The sequence below is a fragment of the Taudactylus pleione genome, unplaced genomic scaffold (assembly GCF_031769625.1).
Source record: "Taudactylus pleione unplaced genomic scaffold, aTauple2 ptg000959l, whole genome shotgun sequence".
Classification (NCBI taxonomy): domain Eukaryota; kingdom Metazoa; phylum Chordata; class Amphibia; order Anura; family Myobatrachidae; genus Taudactylus; species Taudactylus pleione.
The window spans coordinates 7,176,914-7,202,003 of record NW_028285360.1 but is presented as its reverse complement, the minus strand read 5'-3'; positions in this window follow the sequence as shown (position 1 = coordinate 7,202,003).

The window sequence follows — 25,090 nt, the reverse complement described above, 5'->3', positions numbered from 1 at the left end:
AGCCCAACCCTGTCTTCGTCTCTGCTCTATTAGACTCTGGAGCAGCCGGAAACTTCATGACTTCCAGCCTAGTTGATAAACTACAGATTCCTTGTTCATCTCTCAAGCAAGCAATTTCCCTGACTTCTGTAGATGGATGTCCTCTAGCTAAAGGACTGGTCACCAAGGAAACTCAACCAGTATTAGTTTGTGTTGGGGCACTCCACTCCGAGTCTTTAAAGTTCTTAGTGATACCAGAGGCTTCTCAAGAAATCATCTTGGGACTACCCTGGTTAGGCCAACATAATCCCAGGATAGACTGGTGCTCAATGCAGATTCTTTCATGCGGAACTAACTGTCAGAAATCCTGTCTTCCCAAAATACGACCTGTAAGAAAGACAACTTCGTTACCATCTCCAGCTATACCTGAGGAGTACCAGATGTTCTCTGATGTTTTTTCAGAGCAACAGGCAAACATCTTACCTCCCCACAGAGAATGGGACTGTCCTATCGAGCTGCTGCCTGACAAGATGCCACCCCGTGGTCACACCTATCCTCTATCCGTGCCTGAGACTCAAGCCATGTCAGAGTACATCCAGGACAACCTAGCAAAGGGGTTTATTCGACCTTCCACCTCTCCTGCTGGAGCCGGCTTCTTTTTCGTTGGAAAGAAAGACTGAGGCCTAAGACCTTGTATAGATTACCGGGGCCTCAATGATATAACGATTAAGAATTGGTATCCTCTTCCCCTGGTCACAGAATTGTTTGACAGAGTTATAGGGTCCGTCATATTCTCAAAACTGGATCTGAGAGGGGCTTATAATATCATCCGCATTCGTGCTGGCGATGAATGGAAGACCGCCTTTAATACTAGAGATGGACACTTTGAATACCTTGTGATGCCCTTTGAGTTGTGCAATGCCCCTGCTGTTTTTCAGGGCTTTGTTAATGAGATTTTCTGGGACCTGTTGTACATCTCGGTTGTAGTTTACCTGGACGATATATTGATTTTTTTGTCTTCTGTAACAAAACATCATGAACATGTGAAGGAAGTATTGTCCCGTCTAAGAAAGAACCACCTTTACCTCAAATTGGAGAAATGTGTCTTTGGGGTTCCCAGTGTGCCATTCCATGGTTATGTCATCTCTGGCTCCAGTCTAGAAATGGACCCCAAGAAGGTGCAGGCGATTTTGGATTGGTCCCGTCCTCAAACGTTGAAAGCCATCCAGAGATTGCTTGGGTTTGCCAACTACTATAGGCATTTTATTAAAGGATTTTCATCAGTGTTGGCTCCCATTACCGCCATGACCCGAAAAGATGATAACACTGCCCTATGGCCACCTGAGGCAGAGACTGCCTTCCAACTTTTAAAACAGGCATTTATTTCAGCTCCAGTCTTACGACAACCAGATCTGGACAGGCCGTTTCTAGTGGAAGTGGATGCGTCTTCAGAGGCCGTGGGTGCAGTTCTGTCCCAGCATTATGACGATAATCGAGTTCATCCATGTGGGTTTTTCTCCAAGAAGTTTTCTCCTGCTGAGAGAAATGATGCAATTGGTGAACAAGAACTTTTAGCAGTAAATTTAGCCTTGAAAGAATGGAGATACCTGCTGGAAGGGGCCAAGTTTCCCTTCACTGTCTTCACGGACCATAGAAATCTGCTCTTCCTCAAGAATCTTCAGTGCGTGAGTCCTCGTTTGGCCTGAAGGGTGATAATCTTTGCTCTGTTCCAGTTTACCCTGACCTTCCGGTCTGGAGCCCTTGATCAACAGGCAGATGCCCTGTCCAGATCTTTCCACTGTGATGACAAATCAGAGAATCAACAAAATACCCCTGTTATGGAGTCAAGAATCTTCACCACCTTACAGCTACAGCCTCCTACAGGGAAGTCCTTTGCGGCCCTGGAGTTAAGGAAGCAGCTCCTCACCTGGGCTCATTCCTCTCACTTTGCAGGTCACTCAGGTACCCGGAAGACCGTGGAATTTTTAAAGAGAGGCTATTGGTGGCCATCCATGAAAGCAGACGTATCGGAATTTATTTCTTCATGTTCTTCATGTGCCCAGCATAAATCTTCACGTCAGGCAGTGGCCACTACCTATTCCATCATGTCCATGGACGCATCTCTCCATGGACTTCATCACGGATCTGCCGAATTCTCAAGGGTTCACTACCATCTGGGTCGTAGTAGACCGATTCTCTAAAATGGTCCATTACATACCACTAAAGAAATTGCCTTCTGCTCCTGACCTGGCTCACTTGTTCGTTCAACATATTTTCCGTCTCCTTGGTCTTCCAACTGAGATAGTCTCTGATCGTGGTGTTCAGTTCACAGCAACATTTTGGAGAGCCTTATGTTCTGTATTGCAAGTAAAGCTAAATTTTTCTACGGCTTATCACCCACAAAGCAACGGTTACACTGAGAGGGTTAATCAAGACCTTGAGACCTTCCTGAGGATTTTTATGACATCTTCCCAGGACAATTGGTCTGCATTGCTGCCATGGGCTGAATTTGCTCATAACGCCTCCTACCACTCTTCCACGAATCAAACACCATTCCAAGTGGTCTACGGCCTTCATCCTCGGGTCCCTGAATTTCAAAGCCTACCCGTCTTTGATGTCCCAGCTGGAGAAGACACTGTACGTAAATTTGCTTCAATCTGGTCTCAAGTTCGTACTGACCTGGAGAAGGCATCATCCCGTTACAAATTTCAAGCTAATAAGAAGTGTAGGAAAATACCATGTATGCAAGTTGGAGACTAGGTCTGGTTGTCCACCCGGAACCTACGACTTCGAGTGCCATCCATGAAATTTGCTCCACGCTTCATCGGTCCCTTCTCCATCATAGAAGTCATTAATCCTGTGGCTTATCGTCTTCAACTACCCCCTTATCTGAAAATTCCCAATTCCTTCCATGTCTCCCTGTTGAAACCCCTGGTGCTAAACACATTTTACAGAGTCCTGCCTGCTTCTCCCCATGTCCAGACTGAAAGGGGCATAGAGTTAGAGGTCTCCCAGGTCTTGGATTCCCATCTCCGCAGAGGACATTTGCAGTAACATGCTGCCCATCCGGAGAAGCCTGGTGAGTGTCCTGAGGCCACCCATAAGGGGGGGATACTGTCACGGCCAGGGTTTCTCGGCATGGTAGTCACCGGGTATTACCTGTGATGTCGTTATGGTGGGGGTTCTCTGGCAGCGGTGCTGGTGTTTGGCGAGGGGCATTGGCTGCACATGGGCACATTGTCACTAGGTCTGGTGAGGTCTGGTGGTGTTTCCGTTCTGTTGACATGGGCGCCGCCATCTTGCCTGTGGCCATGTGATTCCGGCTGTCCAATCCTGGTAGGTCATGTGCTCATTCCAGCCAGTCACAGCGTGGCACTGAGTATTTAGGAAGGTCCACAGCCTTCCTTCCTTTGCCAGTGCAATGTGTTTCTCCGCTGCGGCTGAGATAGAGTACCTGTGCCTTATCTGCCTGTTTGTATACGTTCCTAGCCTGAACCTTGTCTGCTCCAACCTGCTGGACTTACCCTGCACCCTCCATATACCTTCTTACCTGCCTGAGTACCTGAACCTGCTGTTTCCCTGCACCTTGCTTCATGACACTCCCAGCTGGACTTCACTACCTCTGCCTGCATCAGTTACAGCTCACCAAACCTGCATTCAGTTATAGCTCATCAAGCCTGCATTTAGTTACAGCTCATCATACCTGCATTCTGTTTTCAGCTCATCATACTTGTACACTGGACTGTTCCTGCCTGTCACTATCTGGACATTTTCTCATTAACCCTCACTACAGTTATCAAGTGCACTTTAGTGCTATACCTGGACTTTTTCATTTGCCATTCCCATGTCTTCTAAGTCACTTATTAAAAACTCCACTTTTTCATTTAAGTCTGCTTCTGTGTCTGCTCCTATCACCACCCCGGGTCCACAACAAATTCAGAACCTCACACTCTTGCAGTGTGTACAGGAATAAAAGGGACAGTCATAGGTTAACAGTAGGGGCAGAAATTCTTCTAGCTTCATCTTGTAACATCTGCATATGTTGGCAGTATGTTTATTGCCAAACGCCTGTACGATTATACATACAGTACAGCATGCTCCAAAAACATACACTGATGCCAGCTAATTAATCAAAAAAGGGAAGAAACAAACCTCTCGGTAGGATGCTGGCAATATGCTCATTTGAGCTTTTGTTGATGCAGGCCAGGATGCCATCTGAGAGCATACGGTTATCTCATTAACCAGTTCACTATGGTTAAACAATGTTAGACCAGTGTAAATTGTAAAATGGTTAATGCAATAACTAATACAGTAGCACAGAAGGCAGTGTATGTATTTCCAATTAAATAATGGGGAGTGTACATGCTGGTCCAATTGTTACTGTGCAACACTGATATTTCTTGCATGGTCTACTTTCTAGTGCAGGAGACTGCACTTGGGCGGGACGCATTGCATGCAACATCCCACCACTCATCGCATGCATACCGGCACTGATAATGCCGGTATGCATGAAGAAGATAGCAATAAGAGCTGTCCTTTGCAATAGAAGGACTTCTGGGTTTATGACCCGGATGTCCCTCTGCGCATGTGTCATATGACACGCTAGCCGCAGGGGGTGCTAGGAGGGATCTGATTCGATCCCTCTCACAGCACTCTGCAATAAGAAGCACATAGACTTCTATTGGGCAAACATTCTGAAGATGGCGTTGCCCACCGAGACCAAGCTGCAGAAATCTTTGCTTTCCGAAGCTTTGTGCATATGAGAAATGTGGTCAAACCCTCGAAAACAGCATTAACAGGGGTTTTGTAGGCCTCTTGTCTCTTGTAGCCAGGTGTGGTCATCTACGAATGAAACCAGCGGAAACAGCGCTCTTTATGAAGTAATCATGTCTTAATGAAAGCTTATATGGATTTCTTATTTTCAAGGTGGGTTGGAACTATAAGGCACCCATTATTTTAACCATATGTTTTGCTACGTACTTAACATTAACTAGAAATAAACACTCAGGGGCATATGTGGAATTTAAAGAGGACACAGCCATACATTTATTTATTGAATTAGAATTGTAATTGAAAGATCGGTTGCAGTAAAAAGCAGTGCTCCGGGGCCACAGCCCGATAAAGTGTGCGACTAAATAAAGAAGACGGATCCCCGCCTTAACGTAAACTGTCCTGAAGTGGTATCATTCCCGTCTAATTGGCACAGCCTTGACCCCTCCCTAAGATGATGGCCTAGTCTCCCCCTTAGGAGAATGACTACCTTGCCGCTATCAAGAGGAAAATGCCACCCAGGCACTCTTACCGCCTTAATAGGCTGCCCAGGAGCACTGCTTCCCGCCAGGCTGCACCTCCACCTGTTGGAATGAAAACATGAAAATTGCACAATCCAACAAACACAATACAGTATACAAACCATATATGTCGGGTGGGAGGGTGGTGTCACGACCAGGGGTGACAGGCTGCTGAGATCGCGGCGCTTACCACTCCGGGCGCTGTGGCATGGTGTTTCCAGCAGAGGAGCAGGTTCCTGGAGAATAGTGCTGGGTGCTGTGAGTCTCCGCAGACCAAGGGCTTCCATCTGGAGGCAGGTGAGAGGGGCTGAGACTGGCAGAGCTTCCATGCTGTGACCACTGGGCGCAGCCATCTTGGATTTGGGTCACATGTCTTTTCTGGCCAATCAGGTTCAGTCTGGGCTGGGGAGGCTAGCAACCAATCCTGCACTACCTGAGGGTACTAAAGGGCTGTCCAGAGGCTCTTTAGTTGCCAGTGCAACGTCTATCACAGCGTATGCTGTGAGCTAGTTCTCTGTGCTCCTTTGCTCATTTAAAGTGTCAGTACCAGTGTGTTTCTGCAGACTCCCCTCTCAGCCTTGGTGCAGTTTGCTCCTGCTACTACCTGTCTCCTGATCCTGTCTAGCTGCTATACCCAGCCTACCCCGGGTCTCTAAGTTCCGCCAGTGTCTCGCAGCCTGGTTCTGATCCCGTCGCATGCCACTGCTTCATGAGTCATACTCCCCTAAGGCCGGCTGCCTTCAAGTACCAGCAAACAAGTCCTCATTCCTCATCCGACTCCACTCCGGGTCCAAGCGCACGCCAAGCTGTGACAGTTTGCACTGGCCAGATGGATTCGGCCAGTGGACAGGATCTGAGGGCCGACTTGCTCCAGGGTATCGCCAGTCGCCTAGAGGGACTAGAGGCGTCTCAGCGCCAAATGGCTCAGTTCCTGCAGGAAATGTCTCTTTGTCAGGATACGCTGCAAGCTTCCCTGGTTACTGTTAATTTGCCTGCCGCCACCAACCAGCCAGCAGCTCCAGCTGTCCCTGTTCCACCTGCACATCTCATTTGCACCTTCCGACTCCCAATAAATTTGACGGGAACCCCAAGTTGTGCCGAGGGTTTCTCAACCAGTGTGACGTCCACTTCACACTACAGCCTGCGAACTTTCCATCTCCAAAATCCAAAGTGGCATATATAGTGTCTCTACTGACCGGTTCTGCCCTGGACTGGGTTTTGCCTCTCTGGGAGAGGTCCAACCCGTTACTAGACAACTACTCTGGATTCCTCACGTCCTTCCGGAGAATTTTCGACGAGCCCGGCAGAACAACCTCCGCGGCGACGGAAATCCTGCGACTTCGCCAAGGGAGCCGACCAGTCAGTCAGTATATCATTCAATTTCAAACGCTGGCTTCAGAATTAAAATGGAATGAAGAAGCCCTGACTTCCACCTTTTGGAATGGATTGACAGATCGCATAAAAGATGACCTCGCCACTCATGATCCGCCGGCTACCCTCAATGAGCTTATCTCCCTTTGCAATAAAGTGGATTTGCGGTACAGAGAACGACAGAGTGAAAAAACTAGGGGAGATCGCTTTAGGTTCCGGCCGACCACTACTCCAACCCTCCCTCCGTCTGAACCTGCGGGTGACGAACCCATGCAGATTAACCGGGCCCGCCTCACGGTAGAAGAACGGCAAAGACGCCGATGAGAAAATCTATGCATGTACTGCGGGGAGACCGGTCATATGGTTGCAGCCTGCCCGCGTCGTCCGGGAAACTCACGATCCTAATCTGTGCCGGAGACACCAGGTTAGGAGTGATGTCTCCGTCTCCGTCAAAGAATGAATCTACCCTCTCCATTACTTTTGAGATCACCACTGGTTCTAAAACTGTTCTTTCTCTCCTCGATTCAGGGGCCGCTGAAAATTTTATCACCGCTGAACTTGTCCAGAGGCTCCGGCTTCCTGTCTCCTCTCTCGACCACACCATCACTCTATCTGCTGTAGATGGCACTCAGATTACGAATCGTCTCTCAACGTACCCTTCCTGTGCCAGTTCGTATCGGAGCTCTCCACACTGAAACTATCCGATTCCTAGTAATTCCCAAAGCCTCCCATGAGGTCATCCTTGGATACCCCTGGTTACGCAAGCACTCCCCCAATATTGATTGGGGCACCATGCAGATCTTGTCCTGGGGAGAAACTTGTCAAGTATCCTGCCTTCCTCAAATCAAACCCGTCAAAGGTAGTTACATTGCAACCACTACTCCAATTCCCTACCAGTATCGCTCCTTCTCCGATGTCTTCTGTAAGACCAGAGCCGATATTCTGCCTCCTCATCGGGAGTGGGACTGTCCTATTGAGTTGATTCCTGGCAAAACTCCTCCGCGAGGTCGTACTTACCCACTCTCCCTACCCGAGACTGAAGCCATGTCAGCATACATCCAGGAGAACCTGCAAAAGGGGTTCATTCGACCTTCCTCCTCACCGGCAGGGGCAGGATTCTTTTTTGTGTCTAAGAAGGATGGAGGCCTGCGTCCTTGCATCGATTACAGGGGCTTAAACGATATAACCATCAAAAATCGCTACCCGATACCCCTCATTACCGAACTTTTCGATCGAGTAAAAGGTGCTACTATTTTTACCAAGCTGGATTTAAGAGGGGCCTACAATCTCATTAGGATACGAGCTGGGGACGAATGGAAAACAGCATTCAATACTTGAGATGGGCATTTTGAATACCTGGTAATGCCTTTTGGTCTCTGTAACGCTCCTGCTGTGATCCAAAACTTTGTGAATGAGATCTTTCGGGACTTATTATATATCTCTGTGGTAGTATACCTCGACGATATTCTGATATTCTCCTCCAACATTGTCAGACATCGATCCCAAGTCAAGGAGGTGTTAACTCGCCTACGAAAGAACCACCTGTACTGCAAAGCTGAAAAATGCGTATTTGAGGTTCCCTCAGTTCCCTTTTTAGGTTACCTCGTTTCAGGTGCCGGCCTTGAAATGGATCCCCAGAAAGTTCAGGCAATATTGGATTGGTCTCGTCCAAATTCTTTGAAGGCAGTACAAAGATTTTTGGGCTTCGCAAATTATTATCGAAGGTTTATCAAAGGGTTTTCCACTCTCATGGCACCCATTTCTGCCCTAACTTGCAAGGGGGCAAATCCATCCCGATGGCCTCCAGAGGCTGAAACTGCCTTTCAACTCTTAAAGCAAGCCTTCATTTCCGCCCCCATGCTGAGACAACCCAACATTAACTACCCATTCTTTCTTGAGGTAGACGCCTCTTCTGAAGCGGTAGGGGCAGTACTATCCCAGAAACTCGAGGATAGCAAGTTTCATCCCTGTGGCTTCTTCTCAAAGAAATTTTCCCAAGCAGAAAATAATTATCCCATTGGAGAGCAGGAATTATTGGCTGTGAAACTAGCTTTTGAAGAGTGGCGTTATCTTCTTGAGGGCGCGATGTATCCCATCACCGTTTATACAGATCATCGGAATCTCCTATACCTAAAAAATATTCAGTGCCTGAGTTCCCGCCTGGCTCGATGGTCAATATTTTTTTCTTGTTTCAATTTTACTTTAACTTTTCGCCCAGGCTCACTAAATCAAAAAGCAGATGCCCTCTCTCGATCACTCTCCTCCGACGCATCTTCCGAAAGTCATAAGGAAACTCCAGTTCTAGACTCCAGAGTATTCACAACCACTTGCATTCAACCTCCTCCCGGGAAGACATTTGTGGCCTCAGATATGCGCAAGCAGCTTTTGAAGTGGGCTCATACCTCTCGTTTTGCCGGACACCCGGGCATACGCAAGACCTTGGAATTCCTGCAACGATCATACTGGTGGCCTGCTATGAAGTCGGAAATTGAAGCTTTTATCGCCTCCTGTCCACAGTGTGCTCAACATAAAACATCCAGACAGGTTCCTGCCGGCACACTCCTACCTCTGTCAGTACCAACCCATCCTTGGACACACCTTTCCATGGACTTTGTAACGGATCTACCTATTTCTAATGGGTTTACCACCATCTGGGTAGTAGTGGATCGTTTCTCCAAAATGGTTCATTTCGTTCCCCTCAAGAAGTTGCCGTCTGCTCCAGAGTTGGCTCAGTTATTCGTCGACAACATCTTCCGTCTCCATGGACTTCCAACTGAGATTGTTTCTGATAGAGGGGTACAGTTCGTAGCCAGATTCTGGAGAGCTATATGTTCTATCTTTCAAATCAAACTGAATTTTTCAACAGCTTACCATCCTCAGTCTAACGGGTCTACAGAGAGGGTCAATCAAGACCTTGAGACTTTCTTAAGAATTCACATGTCTTCATCACAAGACAACTGGGCGGACACCTTACCCTGGGCTGAATTTGCCCATAACAGCTCCTATCATTCATCTATGGGGCAAACCCCATTCTTTGTAGTTTTTGGACTGTATCCCAGAGTACCAGAGTTTCAAGAATTGCCAGTCTTCGATGTACCAGCAGTGACCTCCACCCTACAGAAATTCTCTCAGATTTGGACTCAGGTCCATTCCTCCTTACAAAAAGCCTCTCTTCGATATAAATTAACAGCGGACAAAAAAAGGAGAGCGGTGCCCAACCTAAAAACAGGTGACTTAGTATGGCTATCCACTCGGAATCTTCGCCTTAAAGTGCCGTCTATGAAATTTGCTCCTCGTTTCATCGGTCCTTTTCCCATCGTTCAAGTGATCAATCCAGTAGCCTATAAATTAAAACTTCCGTCCTACCTCAAAATACCAAATTCCTTTCATATTTCCTTGCTGAAACCACTCATCCTGAATCGCTTTCGCAAGACTCTGCCACGCTCCCCCAAAGTCTTGACTGAGAGGGGTGTAGAGTTCGAGATCAAACAGGTCCTGGACTCTCGTTTTCGTTATGGGCAACTCCAATATCTACTGGATTGGAAAGGTTACGGTCCCGAAGAACATTGCTGGGTGAAAGCTGAGGATGTCTATGCTCCTCGCCTAGTGCTTAAGTTTCACTCTGAGAATCCTGGTAAACCCAAGAAGTGTCCAGAGGCCACTCCTAAAGGAGGGGGTACTGTCACGACCAGGGGTGACAGGCTGCTGAGATCGCGGCGCTTACCGCTCCGGGCGCTGTGGCATGGTGTTTCCAGCAGAGGTGCAGGTTCCTGGAGAATAGCGCTGGGTGCTGTGAGTCTCCGCAGACCAAGGGCTTCCATCTGGAGGCAGGTGAGAGGGGCTGAGACTGGCAGAGCTTCCATGCTGTGACCACTGGGCGCGGCCATCTTGGATTTGGGTCACATGTCTTTTCTGGCCAATCAGGTTCAGTCTGGGCTGGGGAGGCTAGCAACCAATCCTGCACTACCTGAGGGTACTAAAGGGCTGTCCAGAGGCTCTTTAGTTGCCAGTGCAACGTCTATCACAGCGTATGCTGTGAGCTAGTTCTCTGTGCTCCTTTGCTCATTTAAAGTGTCAGTACCAGTGTGTTTCTGCAGACTCCCCTCTCAGCCTTGGTGCAGTTTGCTCCTGCTACTACCTGTCTCCTGATCCTGTCTAGCTGCTATACCCAGCCTACCCCGGGTCTCTAAGTTCCGCCAGTGTCTCGCAGCCTGGTTCTGATCCCGTCGCATGCCACTGCTTCATGAGTCATACTCCCCTAAGGCCGGCTGCCTTCAAGTACCAGCAAACAAGTCCTCATTCCTCATCCGACTCCACTCCGGGTCCAAGCGCACGCCAAGCCGTGAGGTGGGCTTGAAAACTGCAAAGAGGAAGATGGCTCCTCAACCCTGGCTATTTAATGGAGTGTGATACCCTATACTATGAGTTTATTCACAATGTAATCAGACAACATAGTATAACAATAAAGATGGCAATAGTGAATCCTTTCTTATGTTTATTTTATTTTTCAGGAACCTGCAGATCACTAGCGAACTCTGGACTTCGAACCAGCAAACTATAAATGGGTAAGTATGCTCTAGTGGCAACTATCAAATGACTAATTTTGCAATTCCCTTAACATCTCTAAACTATATACAAAAAACCTCACGTGAGTATGATAAACGGATAAGTTTACATCAAGAATACAATTGCAAACTTGTGTTACTTTTCTATACACCTTTTAGGAAAATGTTTTCCTCACACTACTACACTTTACATGTCTCATACAATGCTAGTTCAGTGCTGAAATAGTTAATAGGGTGCACCCTTCGTTGCCCGGGATATGAAGAAAAGTTCTTAAACTGCTCTAGCTACAGCACTTGTCTGTATTTAATGCAATACTGTAATCCTCTGTAAATTATCCTGCTGCGATGGTGTTGGTATTACAGTCAGTTCCTTCTCTGCTTAGCAACCTTAGTTCATAGTATTACAAGTGCTGGCACTGAAGTGTCACCCTAACACTGCTGGTAAGTGTTGTACCTAACCTCCAATATGCGGTATCAGGGGGTTAATTTTACTATTATGAATGTAGTCTATAGACCCCACGCTGATCTCTGAAGGGACTGATGTGCATATGTAACGGTGGACAACTGTAGGCCTCCAGTTAATAAGCGCTAATGTCACTGAGTGTCTATTTGGGAGGTTGCAGCAGCTTTCTTACCCCTCCAGTATCAGCTTTCAACCTCCAGCTCCTTTACAAGCTCAGTCTCTCTATATTTCCGCAGCTCCACCTGAGGCACTCCCTTGGGGGTCATCCGACACAACCCTCTTAGGCTGATTGCTCTCAGGAACCTCCCCGGATGACACAACTTGGTCCCACCGGATGCTCCTCACCTCGGAGACCTCCGCTGCTTGTCCCAGAGTACGGCCGCAGCCCTCAGGTACGCATCAAGGCAGCACAGCCCCTTCTCCTGTCCAGCTACCTCACCAACTGCACACACCAACTGACGTTTTTCTCTAGTTCAAATCCTTGAGCATGCTACAGTACTCACTGGTCCCCTAACGTCCACCGCCACTGAGGGGGGTGTGCAAATAGTCCCTGAACCTTAATGAAACCAGTTAAATCATGCCCTATATTAGACAATGGCAGGAGTCACATTAATATTTTACATTTTCATAGAGGCACATCAGCGTGGGTAGGAACACAGGGTGTTGGTGGGGTGCCACATACTTCCCCACTAGAATGATGCGTGTCCTCACGCATCTTAGACCCCTATATACTCCTGAAGACATCCACTTTATACATCAGTATCTTTTCAGAATTCTTTACATAAATATTAGGTACATTCTTTCATTGCATGACGTAGATCACAATTAGTTACAATTACCAGGTAAGTCTAGAAAACTTTAGCTCCTTGCTATAATTTAACAATAGCATAACAGATTACTACATTTGTTACATATTAACACAAAGTTTCTTCAAGTTATGTACTTTTGAACACTCTACTTCACAGGCTAGTGTCTACATTGAATATGTGGGGCATTCTTGTTTTCCTTTTTCGATTTTCCCAGAACTCTTTGCATAATTAATGCTATTTCACTTGAACTTAGGCCCTCATTCAGAGCCGTACGCTCTGAGCAGAGCGCACGCTCTGAATGAGGGCCGGCCTCCATGAAAATGGAGCGTCCTTCTGGACGCTCGTATAGCTGTGGGTCACCACCCACAGGCTATACGAGCGTGCATTTTGATGGCCACGATGGTCGAGACCATCGCGACCATCGAAATTGCGAGCCGGAGCCTGCGGTTGAGGTTTTCAACCGCAAGCTCCGGAGTGATTTTGGCTCTATCAGAGCCAAAATCACTCCCACTGACATCACTAGTGATGTCAGTGGGCCGGCTTTTGATGGGAGGCGTTCCCGTGGGAACGCCCCCGTCAGGGAGGCACGCCCCCGGCACTCCTACCAAAGGGGGCGTGCTGCCAATCAACATTGACAGCACGCCCCCTTTGATCGGACACAACGAGCGAAGGACTTTCCTTCGCTCGTCGCGTCTGGCGCATGCGCACGACGGAGCTCCCTCTGCCGTGCGCATGCTCAGTCCAGAACATCGACCCACTTGCGAGCGGACAGCCGCTCGCGAGTGGGTCTGAATCAGGCCCTTAGTTCAGTATACTTATGGACTGAGAATTTATACTCTGATGGCATAGACAGTAAGGGCTCTTTGGATACAAGACATGGCTCCTCCAGAACAACAGATTTCGATATTTCCATAACAGAATCCAGGCAATTCTGTTCAGGGGACCCCAACATCTCTGCTAAGGGTGAGTCTGAAGCTTTCTTTGTGTCTTCTTTATGTACAGCTGTACTCAACTCTTGTTGATTGCAGAGGAGCATATAACAAGCGCTGTCATACACTTTTGGTCGACTCTTTGCTTGTGGTTCTTGAGGAGATGTTGGCCGGACTATTTCTTGCCGGTACTGGCACACCTGTATATTTTGCGTTCCTACATCTTTACCAAACACTCCATCCAGCCTTTCACCAGGCTCTGGGAGATCGGGATATTGTTTGTGTCCGTATGGTCTCTTTAGCCAGTAGGATGGGTAGCGACTCCTCCAGTAAGGCCGTTGTTGATTAACCCTCTTTTCCTCTGCCACTCTTTCAACTTCTTCTGGACTCTTTTTACCTTCACTGTGTCGATAGTTATGTGGAGGACCTCTACGATGTGGATAATGCCAATAATGGTTGTGGCATGATGCATATTTGCTGGCTTGGACTGGAACTCCACCAGGACCAGTTACATTAGTGGCCTTTGCACCTTTCTCTCCTTCAACCACGTAAAACTCTACCAACTCTCCATCTCCCAGACTTCGAAGATATTTTCTTGGGTTGTTCTTTAGGATGGCCGAGTAATGTACAAAAATATCGCTCTTGGTGTCATCTCGATTTATGAACCGATTGCCTCGTTGCATGTGGAACCATACAACCTTTCCTGAAATCCTTTTTGCGATAGCTGATGTAACATTCCCTGCAGTCAGCGTGCTCATAAATTTTATTTTGTTCTGTACTATTGGGCTCAAACTCGCATCTCTGTGTTGCCCTTCTCCCATTTTTGGACCTATTCTTTCTGTCTCTCTTGAAGGCTGGTCCTCAGGCTCTCTCTGGATGCAATAGCGTTCAATGTGGCCACTGTGCCAGCACTTTCTGCAGATAGGCCTCCCTTGTGTATCAAATTGGCCTGTTAGACATCGACCTGTCTCTCGAGGACTGTCCCAGTAACACTGGTTGCTTCCCCCACGCTCTTGGTGCCAGTCTCTGCATTTTGCTCCAGCCTGCTCTTGCCGAATCACCTTTATCTCCTTCATGATTTCAGTGACAGCACTAGTAAAAATTCTGATCAGATCTTGACCAGACTGTACTGTTTCCTTAGACGACGTAGTGTCTGGAGTCATATATGGTTTGGCTTCTCTAGAATTTCCAACTTCCCACTGTTCTGTAGATGAGTCAAATTCAAGATCAGCATTCTGATTGAGCCCAAGAATATCTAATACCGCTTCCTTGAACTTGGAGAATGGGCATACAGGATTCTGACATCTCCACATCCTGAGCTGGGCCCGTATGGCTTCTCCTCGCGCCCCTTCAATAAATAAATTAATTAGAGTCTCGTCGACTCGTTCTACTTCCCTCGATTCTCGGGCTTGGATGTCCTTCATAGCTTCCTGTAGGCCCAGAGCAAATTCTCTCAGTGACTCTTGAGGTTGCTGTTTCCTAGCATACAAACGTCTTCTAAGTTCAGAGACTGTCCTTGAGTCAAATATACTTTCTAACTTTTTGAAAATATCCTCCGCTGTTTTTCTTTCATCATCCGCCCACGCTTTCACCTCTCGCAAAGCAGCTCCTTTCAACTGTCCAATGACTATTTCCACTCTTTGGCCCTCATTCAGAGCCGTTCGCTATTTGCGTTCGTTCGTTCAAAAACAAGGGGTGGCTATGCAAATGATCCGTTCGCACATTGCAGTCTGTTCACACCTCTAAGTCTGAACGAGCGAGCAAAACATACGCTCTTTTATTTCTTAAAAACGCCCCCTGGCCGCTCGCACCATACGTCATGTCGGCTATTTATTAGATTAATCGAGTACATCGAACAGGATATGAACTGCTCGCTATTCTTGTGGTTGGTTTTTTCAACCGCTATTTTGCGAGCAGTTCTGAGTTAAAAAAAACCAAGTGACGTGGTCATTGACGCTGCTATATTAATTATGCACACCCATAAAACGCCCGTTTTGACCTTTAAGCACGCCTGCGAACAGATCTCCACTCCCCGTTTTCAAGCACCTTCCCCTGTTACCACCCACATACGCCTCATTCTGTCACTCAAAATAGCAGGCACTCGCTATATTGCGTACAAATGTTTTTCGGCCGCACTGACTGGTTCGCGCATGCATACTAAAAACCGTACGCATGCGCAGATGTGCGAACATCGCTCAGAATGAGCGTACTGCCGCTAGCGAGTGGCTCTGAATGAGGGCCTTTGTTCGTTATTCAGTGGATATAATTTGAACATTGATCGCATTTTGTCCTTAAATTCTTTAATAGTGCTTGCACCCTGTGTGCATATCTCCCCTGAATACGTGGGTAACCATGGAGCTCCAAAATAGTATGGCATCATAATGGGTGATGTCTGTGTCATATGTACCATACCACTGCTGGGTGAGGCATTTGTTGATTGTGAAGCTCTCTGTCCTGGAGAGGCAGGTAATCGTCTCCGGCCCGTGGTCGATGCAGGAGGCTGAGGTGCTGACATTTTCTGGTCGTATCCTGTTCGCGGACGCCAATTTGTGATACCCTATACTATGAGTTTATTCACAATGTAATCAGACAACATAGTATAACAATAAAGATGGCAATAGTGAATCCTTTCTTATGTTTATTTTATTTTTCAGGAACCTGCAGATCACTAGCGAACTCTGGACTTCGAACCTGCAAACTATAAATGGGTAAGTATGCTCTAGTGGCAACTATCAAATGACTAATTTTGCAATTCCCTTAACATCTCTAAAATATATACAAAAAACCTCATGTGAGTATGATAAACGGATAAGTTTACATCAAGAATACAATTGCAAACTTGTGTTACTTTTCTATACACCTTTTTAGGAAAATGTTTTCCTCACACTACTACACTTTACATGTCTCATACAATGCTAGTTCAGCACTGAAATAGTTAATAGGGTGCACCCTTCGTTGCCCGGGATATGAAGAAAAGTTCTTAAACTGCTCTAGCTACAGTACTTGTCTGTATTTAATGCAATACTGTAATCCTCTGTAAATTATCCTGCTGCGATGGTGTTGGTATTACAGTCAGTTCCTTCTCTGCTTAGCAACCTTAGGCCCTCATTCAGAGCCGCACGTTAACAACAGTACGCTCGTTGCGTTCCGATGTTGACTAACCGCGCATGCGTCGGTGTTACACCGCGCATGTGCGTACGGCAGATTGCGAGCTTTTTTTCTCTCGTTCCTAAAATAGCGTACAGGAAGTGACATGTCAAATGTGATTGACAGAACAGGGCGTTTTTGGGTGTTGACGGGGGTGGAGATGACAAAACGCAGGCGTGGCGAAGCGTTTTTGGGGCGTACATACATTAGCAGATGCGAACGTCAAATGTGTTCGGACCGTCTCATACGTCACTGAAACATCCGCTTTCCCTTCAAAATGCTCGCACAGCTTAGGGTCAGGATTACTCGACCACATTGGCGATGGCCTTCTCCTCCGTCCCGGGACTCCACGATGGTGCAGCGATTAATCGCGGCTGGTCAGTAAAGTAATTAGTGTTGGATTGAAATCCGGCTTGGTATGTGTTTGGAAAGCAGTTTATTGGGATAGCACAAAAGCGTACGCAGGTGGAAATCAGAGCTGCTAATGTCATGATTACATAATCAATTAGCGTACATTTTTGGGCTTTTATTTTGGCCACAATTTGGTGGTTATGGCCTATTGTAAAAATAATGTCATCATCTTTTAATTAGCTCCCCTTTTTTTTGGTTTACTGTGGAATTTGCATCGCTATGTGTTTTTTTAAACGTTCCTTAAAGAGGCCTTTTTTTTAACAAAAGAGGGTCAGTTTTTGCGTTTAAGGCCAGGATTAAATGTAACCCATTTGTACAATAATGTCACAATACAATGTCAGTTTTTTTTTTAAAATGTATTGTTTACACACAAACAAATTGGCATAATATTGTATTGCCTTTTTTTGTGGCCAAGATATTTGATCAAAAAAAAAAAAAAAACATAACTACTAACATAATCGTAAATGAAAAATTTAAAAACATTTCACAAGAAAGGAGAGGGAAGTTTTGACCAGAAAGGAATATGAGCCAAGCACAGAAGGAAAGTGGGAAAAGTCGCCATTGCTGTCACCGTTTTCTCGCCCGTTTGGCTGGGTGAGGGTGGGCGCCAGACCGGGTCCGGGATGCCATCGGGCTGGCCTGTCCAGAGGCAGATGTTGTGGCCTCTGGACTAGGCACAGGGCTAGGCACATTTGGAGGATTGCCTGATGTTGTGCCAGAGGTAGAGGATCCGGATGTTCCGGCAGGAAGGGAGGTCGGCTCCACCATGTGCTGGTGAACGAGCTGCTCCAGGGCATCGGCGATGCGGATGTTGGCCCTGGTATTTTCCACCAGGGCCTGAGCAATGGTCACGTTGGCCGCAGCATTTTGCTCCAGGGCCTCAGCCACCCGTATCAGACTGGCGTCCATCCTCTGCAGAATCTCTGTATGGCAATCCGATTTAAAATTGAGTTCTGTGAGGAGGCCCACTGCCTGCGAGGGGGCACGCCCTGGACTGGCTTCTGCAGGGTCCTCAGCCGGATGTACTGGTTCCTCCCCTGCAGAGTCAGCAGAAATTCTGCGGCCAAGGCTCCCCTCTGGAGCAGACTCATCCGCCTCTGTCTCTGTTAGGAAATTGGAGAAAAGACTCACATTAGAATCTACATATTGGCACAATAGCATTTCTGAGTTGGTGACATCACAAGACTTACCTTGGCCAACATGAGGAGCCGCAAAGTCTGGCATGTCCGTATCCATGTTGGACACGCCAAACACCTCCACAGCCTGCACACACCCCTGTGCCATCTCTTCTAAGTCTGTCAACTCCAATGACACAGGGGTGGGACCCCCACCTGTCCCCCTTGCATGCCTAGCCCTGTCGGCAAGTTTTTGTTTTAGACGATATTTGAAGTCTGCCCATCTGTGGAATGAATTTGGAACCATTATCCTTTTTTTTACAATGGGGTTTGTTTATAGGATGGGAAAGTGTTTACTTACCGCCGTTTGACATCCCGGGCTAGACGGACATAATCACCCACCCTATTGACAGCAACGGCGACCTCCTCCCACATTCTCCACTTCTGGCTTTGGCTCATATTCCTGGCTGCCTGGGGCAGGATGTCAACGCACTTCTGGATCAAAACCTCCATCTCCTTGCTTGTGAAATGTGGCTGCCTTTTTTTTTTTGCAGCTTTGGCGGGTTGACTGGGGCCAGCAGTCTCTTCCATGTCATCCTCCTCACCTATTTGGGTAAATATGCAGATTTAGCCACTTCACAACTTGCACAATATTATGTTTTAAAATACTCATTGACACAAAATGCATGAAGGCCTTACCGCCGCAATTTTGACCATTGTTTCCCTGGTTTGAAGCCATGTCTCTGCTTCCAGCATGAAATCATCCAGAAATTTTATGTGATTTCGTGACGTATTTATACATGCGTCGTTAGTTTGCGGCCGCATCATTGATTGTGCGTCCCTATGATTCATCCTTAATTTGTGCGGGAAAATAAACACTATTTATGGCTTGGTGTGTGTGGATTCGAGGTGGGGTTGTTGGAGTGTTGTTGGTTAAGTGGTTTGGATTTGGTTGGTTGGTTGCGTTTGGAGGATTTTGGAGAGTTGTTTTTTTGTTTGTTTTTGCTACATTTCTTTGGTTTTTCCGTTCGCATTTTTTTCATTTTTTCAACATCCTTTCCTGATTTGGTAAGTTTTGTGCATTCAAATTTGTGGCCAATTGGTGTATTCTTCTGTTTTGTGGTTAGTTAATTTGTTTAACACTCATTTCATCTTTTTTAGTATTTTTTTGTTTTCGGACCCAAAGAAGTTTTTGAGGACATCTTATATATTCGAGTTGGGTAAGTCCATTTTTTGTCTTGCATTTGCGAATGAATTACGGCATTTTTGACTGTTGGTGTAGCGCCTTGCATTTGCGAATGAATTACTGCATTTTTGACTGTTGGTGTAGTGACTTACATTTGCGAATAATTTACCGCATTTTTGACTGTTGGTGTAGTAACTTGGATTTGCGAATAATTTACCGCATTTTTGACTGTTGGTGTAGTGACTTGCATTTGCGAATAATTTACCGCATTTTTGACTGTTGGTGTAGTGACTTGCATTTGCGAATAATTTACCGCATTTTGGACGGCTTATTCATCATATAATCCAGTTTTGCTTTTCCCTTTTCCATTTTTTGGGTCCATTTGAACCCTATTTGACGTACGGTGTGCAATGTAGTTTTCATCGATGGTCAAATGTGTTTTTCCGTTATTTTCTGTGTTGGCTTGCAACAATTTTTAACCAAAAAAAAAACCCTTTAAAATTTTGACGTCTCATTGTTGCCTTTTTTACAGTTTATACGTATCATGACAATACCCCGGCATGTAAGCAGCTATGGATGGTATCAGAAAGCTAAGTTGTTTTTTCTTACTTTTGGGGTGGGTCAAAAGCCTTACATTGTAAACTTTGAATTTCAGGTAGATCTGGGGCGAATTGTTCTGGCCCTGCTCCCGGAAGACGACCAACCTCAAACTCGTCCCAGGCGTAGGCATCGTAGGCATGCAAGGCCCCAGATATTTCGAACACGTGTCACCCTTTTTGGAATGCCCGATGATGAGGTTTTAAGACGCTACCGTCTACCTCCCAAAATCATCATAGACACTCTCTCATTAATAGAAAGTGATCTTGAGCGGCAAATTGACAGTCCAACAGCAATACCACCACTGACGCAATTTATGGCGGTGTTACATTTCTGTGCCTCAGGATCGTTTCAAACAACGGTCGGAATAGTGGCGGGCATCTCCCAATCCTCCTTTTCCCGGATCCTGAGGGCAGTGATGGAGGCACTTTTCAAGCACCTCCATCATTTTATTAAAATGCCTTTGGATATGGGTGCCCTTAGTGTGGCCAAGGCCAATTTTTACCAAATAGCTGGCTTCCCACACATCATAGGGGTTGTGGATGGTACTCACATACCACTTCAGCCTCCAGCACGGCTGGAGGCCATATTTAGAAACAGGAAACACTATCACTCCCTGAATGTAATGGTGGTATGTGATGCCTCCCTCCAGATCCTGTCCCTGAATGCTAAATTACCCGGAAGTGCTCATGACTCCTTCGTCATCCGGCAATCAGGGATATGGCAGAAATTAACCAACCTACAAGCTGGTGATGCGTGGCTTCTGGGTAAGTGGAGACCTTTAGTACATAACAATGTTAAGCTTGATACACAGTGTTCCTGATGTGGTCTATTTTTGTTCACAGGAGACAGTGGCTACCCTTGCATGTCCTGGCTGCTCACTCCTTATTTGGCTCCCACACCAGGGCCACAAAGTGCGTATAATTCCGCACTTACAGCCACCAGGCAAGTGGTGGAGCGCTGTATCGGCCTTTTAAAAGGCCGATTCAGATGCCTCCACCGCTCTGGTGGCGAGCTCATGTATGTGCCGGATATGGTGTCTAAAATTGTGGTCCTGTGTGGGATATTTCACAACATTGCCATAAGGAGTGGTGTCCCAATGCAGCCAGAGGATGCCTTACCTGAGGATGGCCCCCCCGAGGTTGGTCGAAGGTCAGTATGTGGGGGGGCCATACGCGATGATGTGGTGGCCAGATTTTTTAGGTAAGTTTGTTCAAAACTCCAGTGTTTATACCTAATGTGTTTGTTTTTTTTGGCAAACATCTAATTTATTTTTAATTTTCTCACCATCTTCTGTTTGTTCACATAATCTTTGGCACTCCAACGCTCACTACTTCCTGCTACCCTTACCAAACCTGGATCTGGTCCTTTTGGGCATATATTCTGGAACCCATATCGCAACGCCATGTTTGTGGAATCATGTTGGCATGGTCCTTCGTCAACCAGTTCTTGATTTTGTGTTTTTATTTATTTTTTTCTTGGTATGTGTTGTATTTGAATTTATCACTGTGTATTTTTTTTGGGAGTGACCACTTTGTTTTCTCTGTTATGTGGTGAATAAATGTTTGAAGAGTGAAATGGTCTTCCTTTTTTGGGACGTTAACAGCAAGTGTAACCAGGTTAACACAAGTTACATTTGACTAAGGGGTAAACCAGTACTGACGCCAGATGAGCAAAACTGAAATATGTTTTCAGCTTTCCAATCCACACCAAAAGGAAGCCTGGCCCAACCTTGGGATTTGTAAGATTGGCCTAAGCAGCTTGCGCACCAAGTAGGAACCTGGAAAATGTAGAAATCTGAAATTGACACTACACCCAAAAAGGGAAATGACATTGTTACTGTTATGTGTTTCTGGTGTCTGTTTGACATACAAAGACAAAACACAATCTAACTTTTAAAAAAGGGAAATCCTTGCAGGAACTTATGTCAGGCTAAACTATCTTGGTTTTGGTTTTTAAAAATGAGCCACAACGTATATTTGTCTTTTAAATTTTATTGGGAAAATACAACAAAAAAAAAAAAACTAATGCCGAAGGAGGCCAGACAGCCGGTCGAGGGCCACCAGAAGGCCGATTACATGGTGGCGCATCTGCCCCACAACATCCGCCACCTCTTGCCGACGCCTCTGTTCCTCTGTGGGTGAGAAAAGTGTGTGGGTTAATACAACAATAGGGACTCCACAGAAAAACATTAATTAAAAAACTAATCACTCCTAAACCCAAAAACATAAATAAAAAGGGTGGGCTGGCAAAAATACAAGGCCTATGTACAAATTCCCACAGGTATGATATGTGTATGCTTAAATCACCAGGAAGAGGTAAAGGCAAACCTTCACAATCAACAAAAGTCAAGCCACAAAAACACGAAGAAAGGCACGACACATGATTACATACAAACAGTTTGTGCTTTAAAAAAAAATAATCAAAAACATACCGGGAAACAAATCGGGAGCTCCGTCAAAACCTCCATGATCCTCCTCGGAGGATCCGTAATTCCCCAAAGAATGGGGCGGAGTTATGCAGGACTCCGGGGAGGGGGTAATTGGAAGAGGGGTGGGTGGAGGAGAGGGGGAAGTGGGACGGAGGGGAAGGAGTCCCGACATTTCCGGGAGAGGGTCTGGGAAGGATGGGGAGGAGTGGGGAATAGGCGAAAGATTTGGGGTGGAGTGTTGGCTGGGGGTTGGGGAGAGTGGGCGGGAACGCCGACGTTGACGGCGGAGTCTTGGCTGTCCCCCTAAAATATGTCAAATAAATTGCGTTTAGTTTATGGACAAATCCGGCCAAACAAACAAAAAAAAAAAAACAAACAAAAAAAAATAGCAGTAGAATTAAAAATTCATAAAAAGAGGGAAAACATGCAGACGCAGATATGAGTACAAATAATAAATAGAACAGACAGGAAAACATGCAGACGCAGATATGAGTACAAATAATAAATAGAACAGACAGGAAAACATGCAGACGCAGATATGAGTACAAATAATAAATAGAACAGACAGGAAAACATGCAGACGCAGATATGAGTACAAATAATAAATAGAACAGACAGGAAAACATGCAGACGCAGATATGAGTACAAATAATAAATAGAACAGACAGGAAAACATGCAGACGCAGATATGAGTACAAATAATAAATAGAACAGACAGGAAAACATGCAGACGCAGATATGAGTACAAATAATAAATAGAACAGACAGGAAAACATGCAGACGCAGATATGAGTACAAATAATAAATAGAACAGACAGGAAAACATGCAGACGCAGATATGAGTACAAATAATAAATAGAACAGACAGGAAAACATGCAGACGCAGATATGAGTACAAATAATAAATAGAACAGACAGGAAAACATGCAGACGCAGATATGAGTACAAATAATAAATAGAACAGACAGGAAAACATGCAGACGCAGATATGAGTACAAATAATAAATAGAACAGACAGGAAAACATGCAGACGCAGATATGAGTACAAATAATAAATAGAACAGACAGGAAAACATGCAGACGCAGATATGAGTACAAATAATAAATAGAACAGACAGGAAAACATGCAGACGCAGATATGAGTACAAATAATAAATAGAACAGACAGGAAAACATGCAGACGCAGATATGAGTACAAATAATAAATAGAACAGACAGGAAAACATGCAGACGCAGATATGAGTACAAATAATAAATAGAACAGACAGGAAAACATGCAGACGCAGATATGAGTACAAATAATAAATAGAACAGACAGGAAAACATGCAGACGCAGATATGAGTACAAATAATAAATAGAACAGACAGGAAAACATGCAGACGCAGATATGAGTACAAATAATAAATAGAACAGACAGGAAAACATGCAGACGCAGATATGAGTACAAATAATAAATAGAACAGACAGGAAAACATGCAGACGCAGATATGAGTACAAATAATAAATAGAACAGACAGGAAAACATGCAGACGCAGATATGAGTACAAATAATAAATAGAACAGACAGGAAAACATGCAGACGCAGATATGAGTACAAATAATAAATAGAACAGACAGGAAAACATGCAGACGCAGATATGAGTACAAATAATAAATAGAACAGACAGGAAAACATGCAGACGCAGATATGAGTACAAATAATAAATAGAACAGACAGGAAAACATGCAGACGCAGATATGAGTACAAATAATAAATAGAACAGACAGGAAAACATGCAGACGCAGATATGAGTACAAATAATAAATAGAACAGACAGGAAAACATGCACACGCAGTTTGCCCCACAAACACAAACATTAAAACCACAATACATAACACTTACTTGCCAGGATCTGCATGCGAAAGCATGCCAGCAAGCGGGGCGTTCACCGTTGCAGGTCGGACCACCTGCGCTCCAGCTGCCCGATGTTGCGGCGTGATCCAAAGGACCGCAGGCGGGACCGTACCTCCGCATACGCGGAGCGCTTCTGCCGGTTGGTCATGGGTTCTGGCTGGCTGGTGATCCGGCGATCCATGACCTCCGTAAGCACCAGCAGCTCACGCCTGGTGAATGCGGAGGCTCTCATGATGGCAATGGTGTTTTTCTTAAAAATCATTTTTGATAAAGTGTGTAAAAATTTTCTGATTGGCTAATGTATTTTGGAAATTAACAGGAGCAATTTTATTGGTTAGTGTATGAGTCATGTGTTCGACAGGGCCAGAAATCTCTGGAGAGTTAGGATAGGCTTGATGCAGTGACATGCGTAAGCAAATTTAAATAAAGAAATGAACCCAGGGAAATATGCGGGGATACACAGCAATAGTACAATTGTTTAATTGTGGTTCACATGTTTTTTAAACAATACAAGCGAATGTTTCATCCGTACGTATTCTGCGGGTAAACACAAACACAGACAAGAGTAAAGTTTCTTGCATTGTGTTGAAAAAAAACAAACAATTAAGCTAATTGATACATTGATTGGCATGATACGATTGATGGAGGTAGGCAGAATAAAGGAGCAGGTAATCGACATCTGACAAGGCCACTTCCTGTTTATACTTGTGCGTGCGTTCCTTTCAAGCCATTTCGGGGATGTACGCTCGCTATTTCGTACGCTCGTTAGTTAGAGGAGGGGTCGTCAGAGTTTTGGGCGGAATTTTAGATGCGAACGAAAATACGAGCGAGCCATTGAATTTAAATATTTTTGTACGTACGCCTAACGTACGTGCGCCCGCTTGCGTGCGGCTCTGAATGA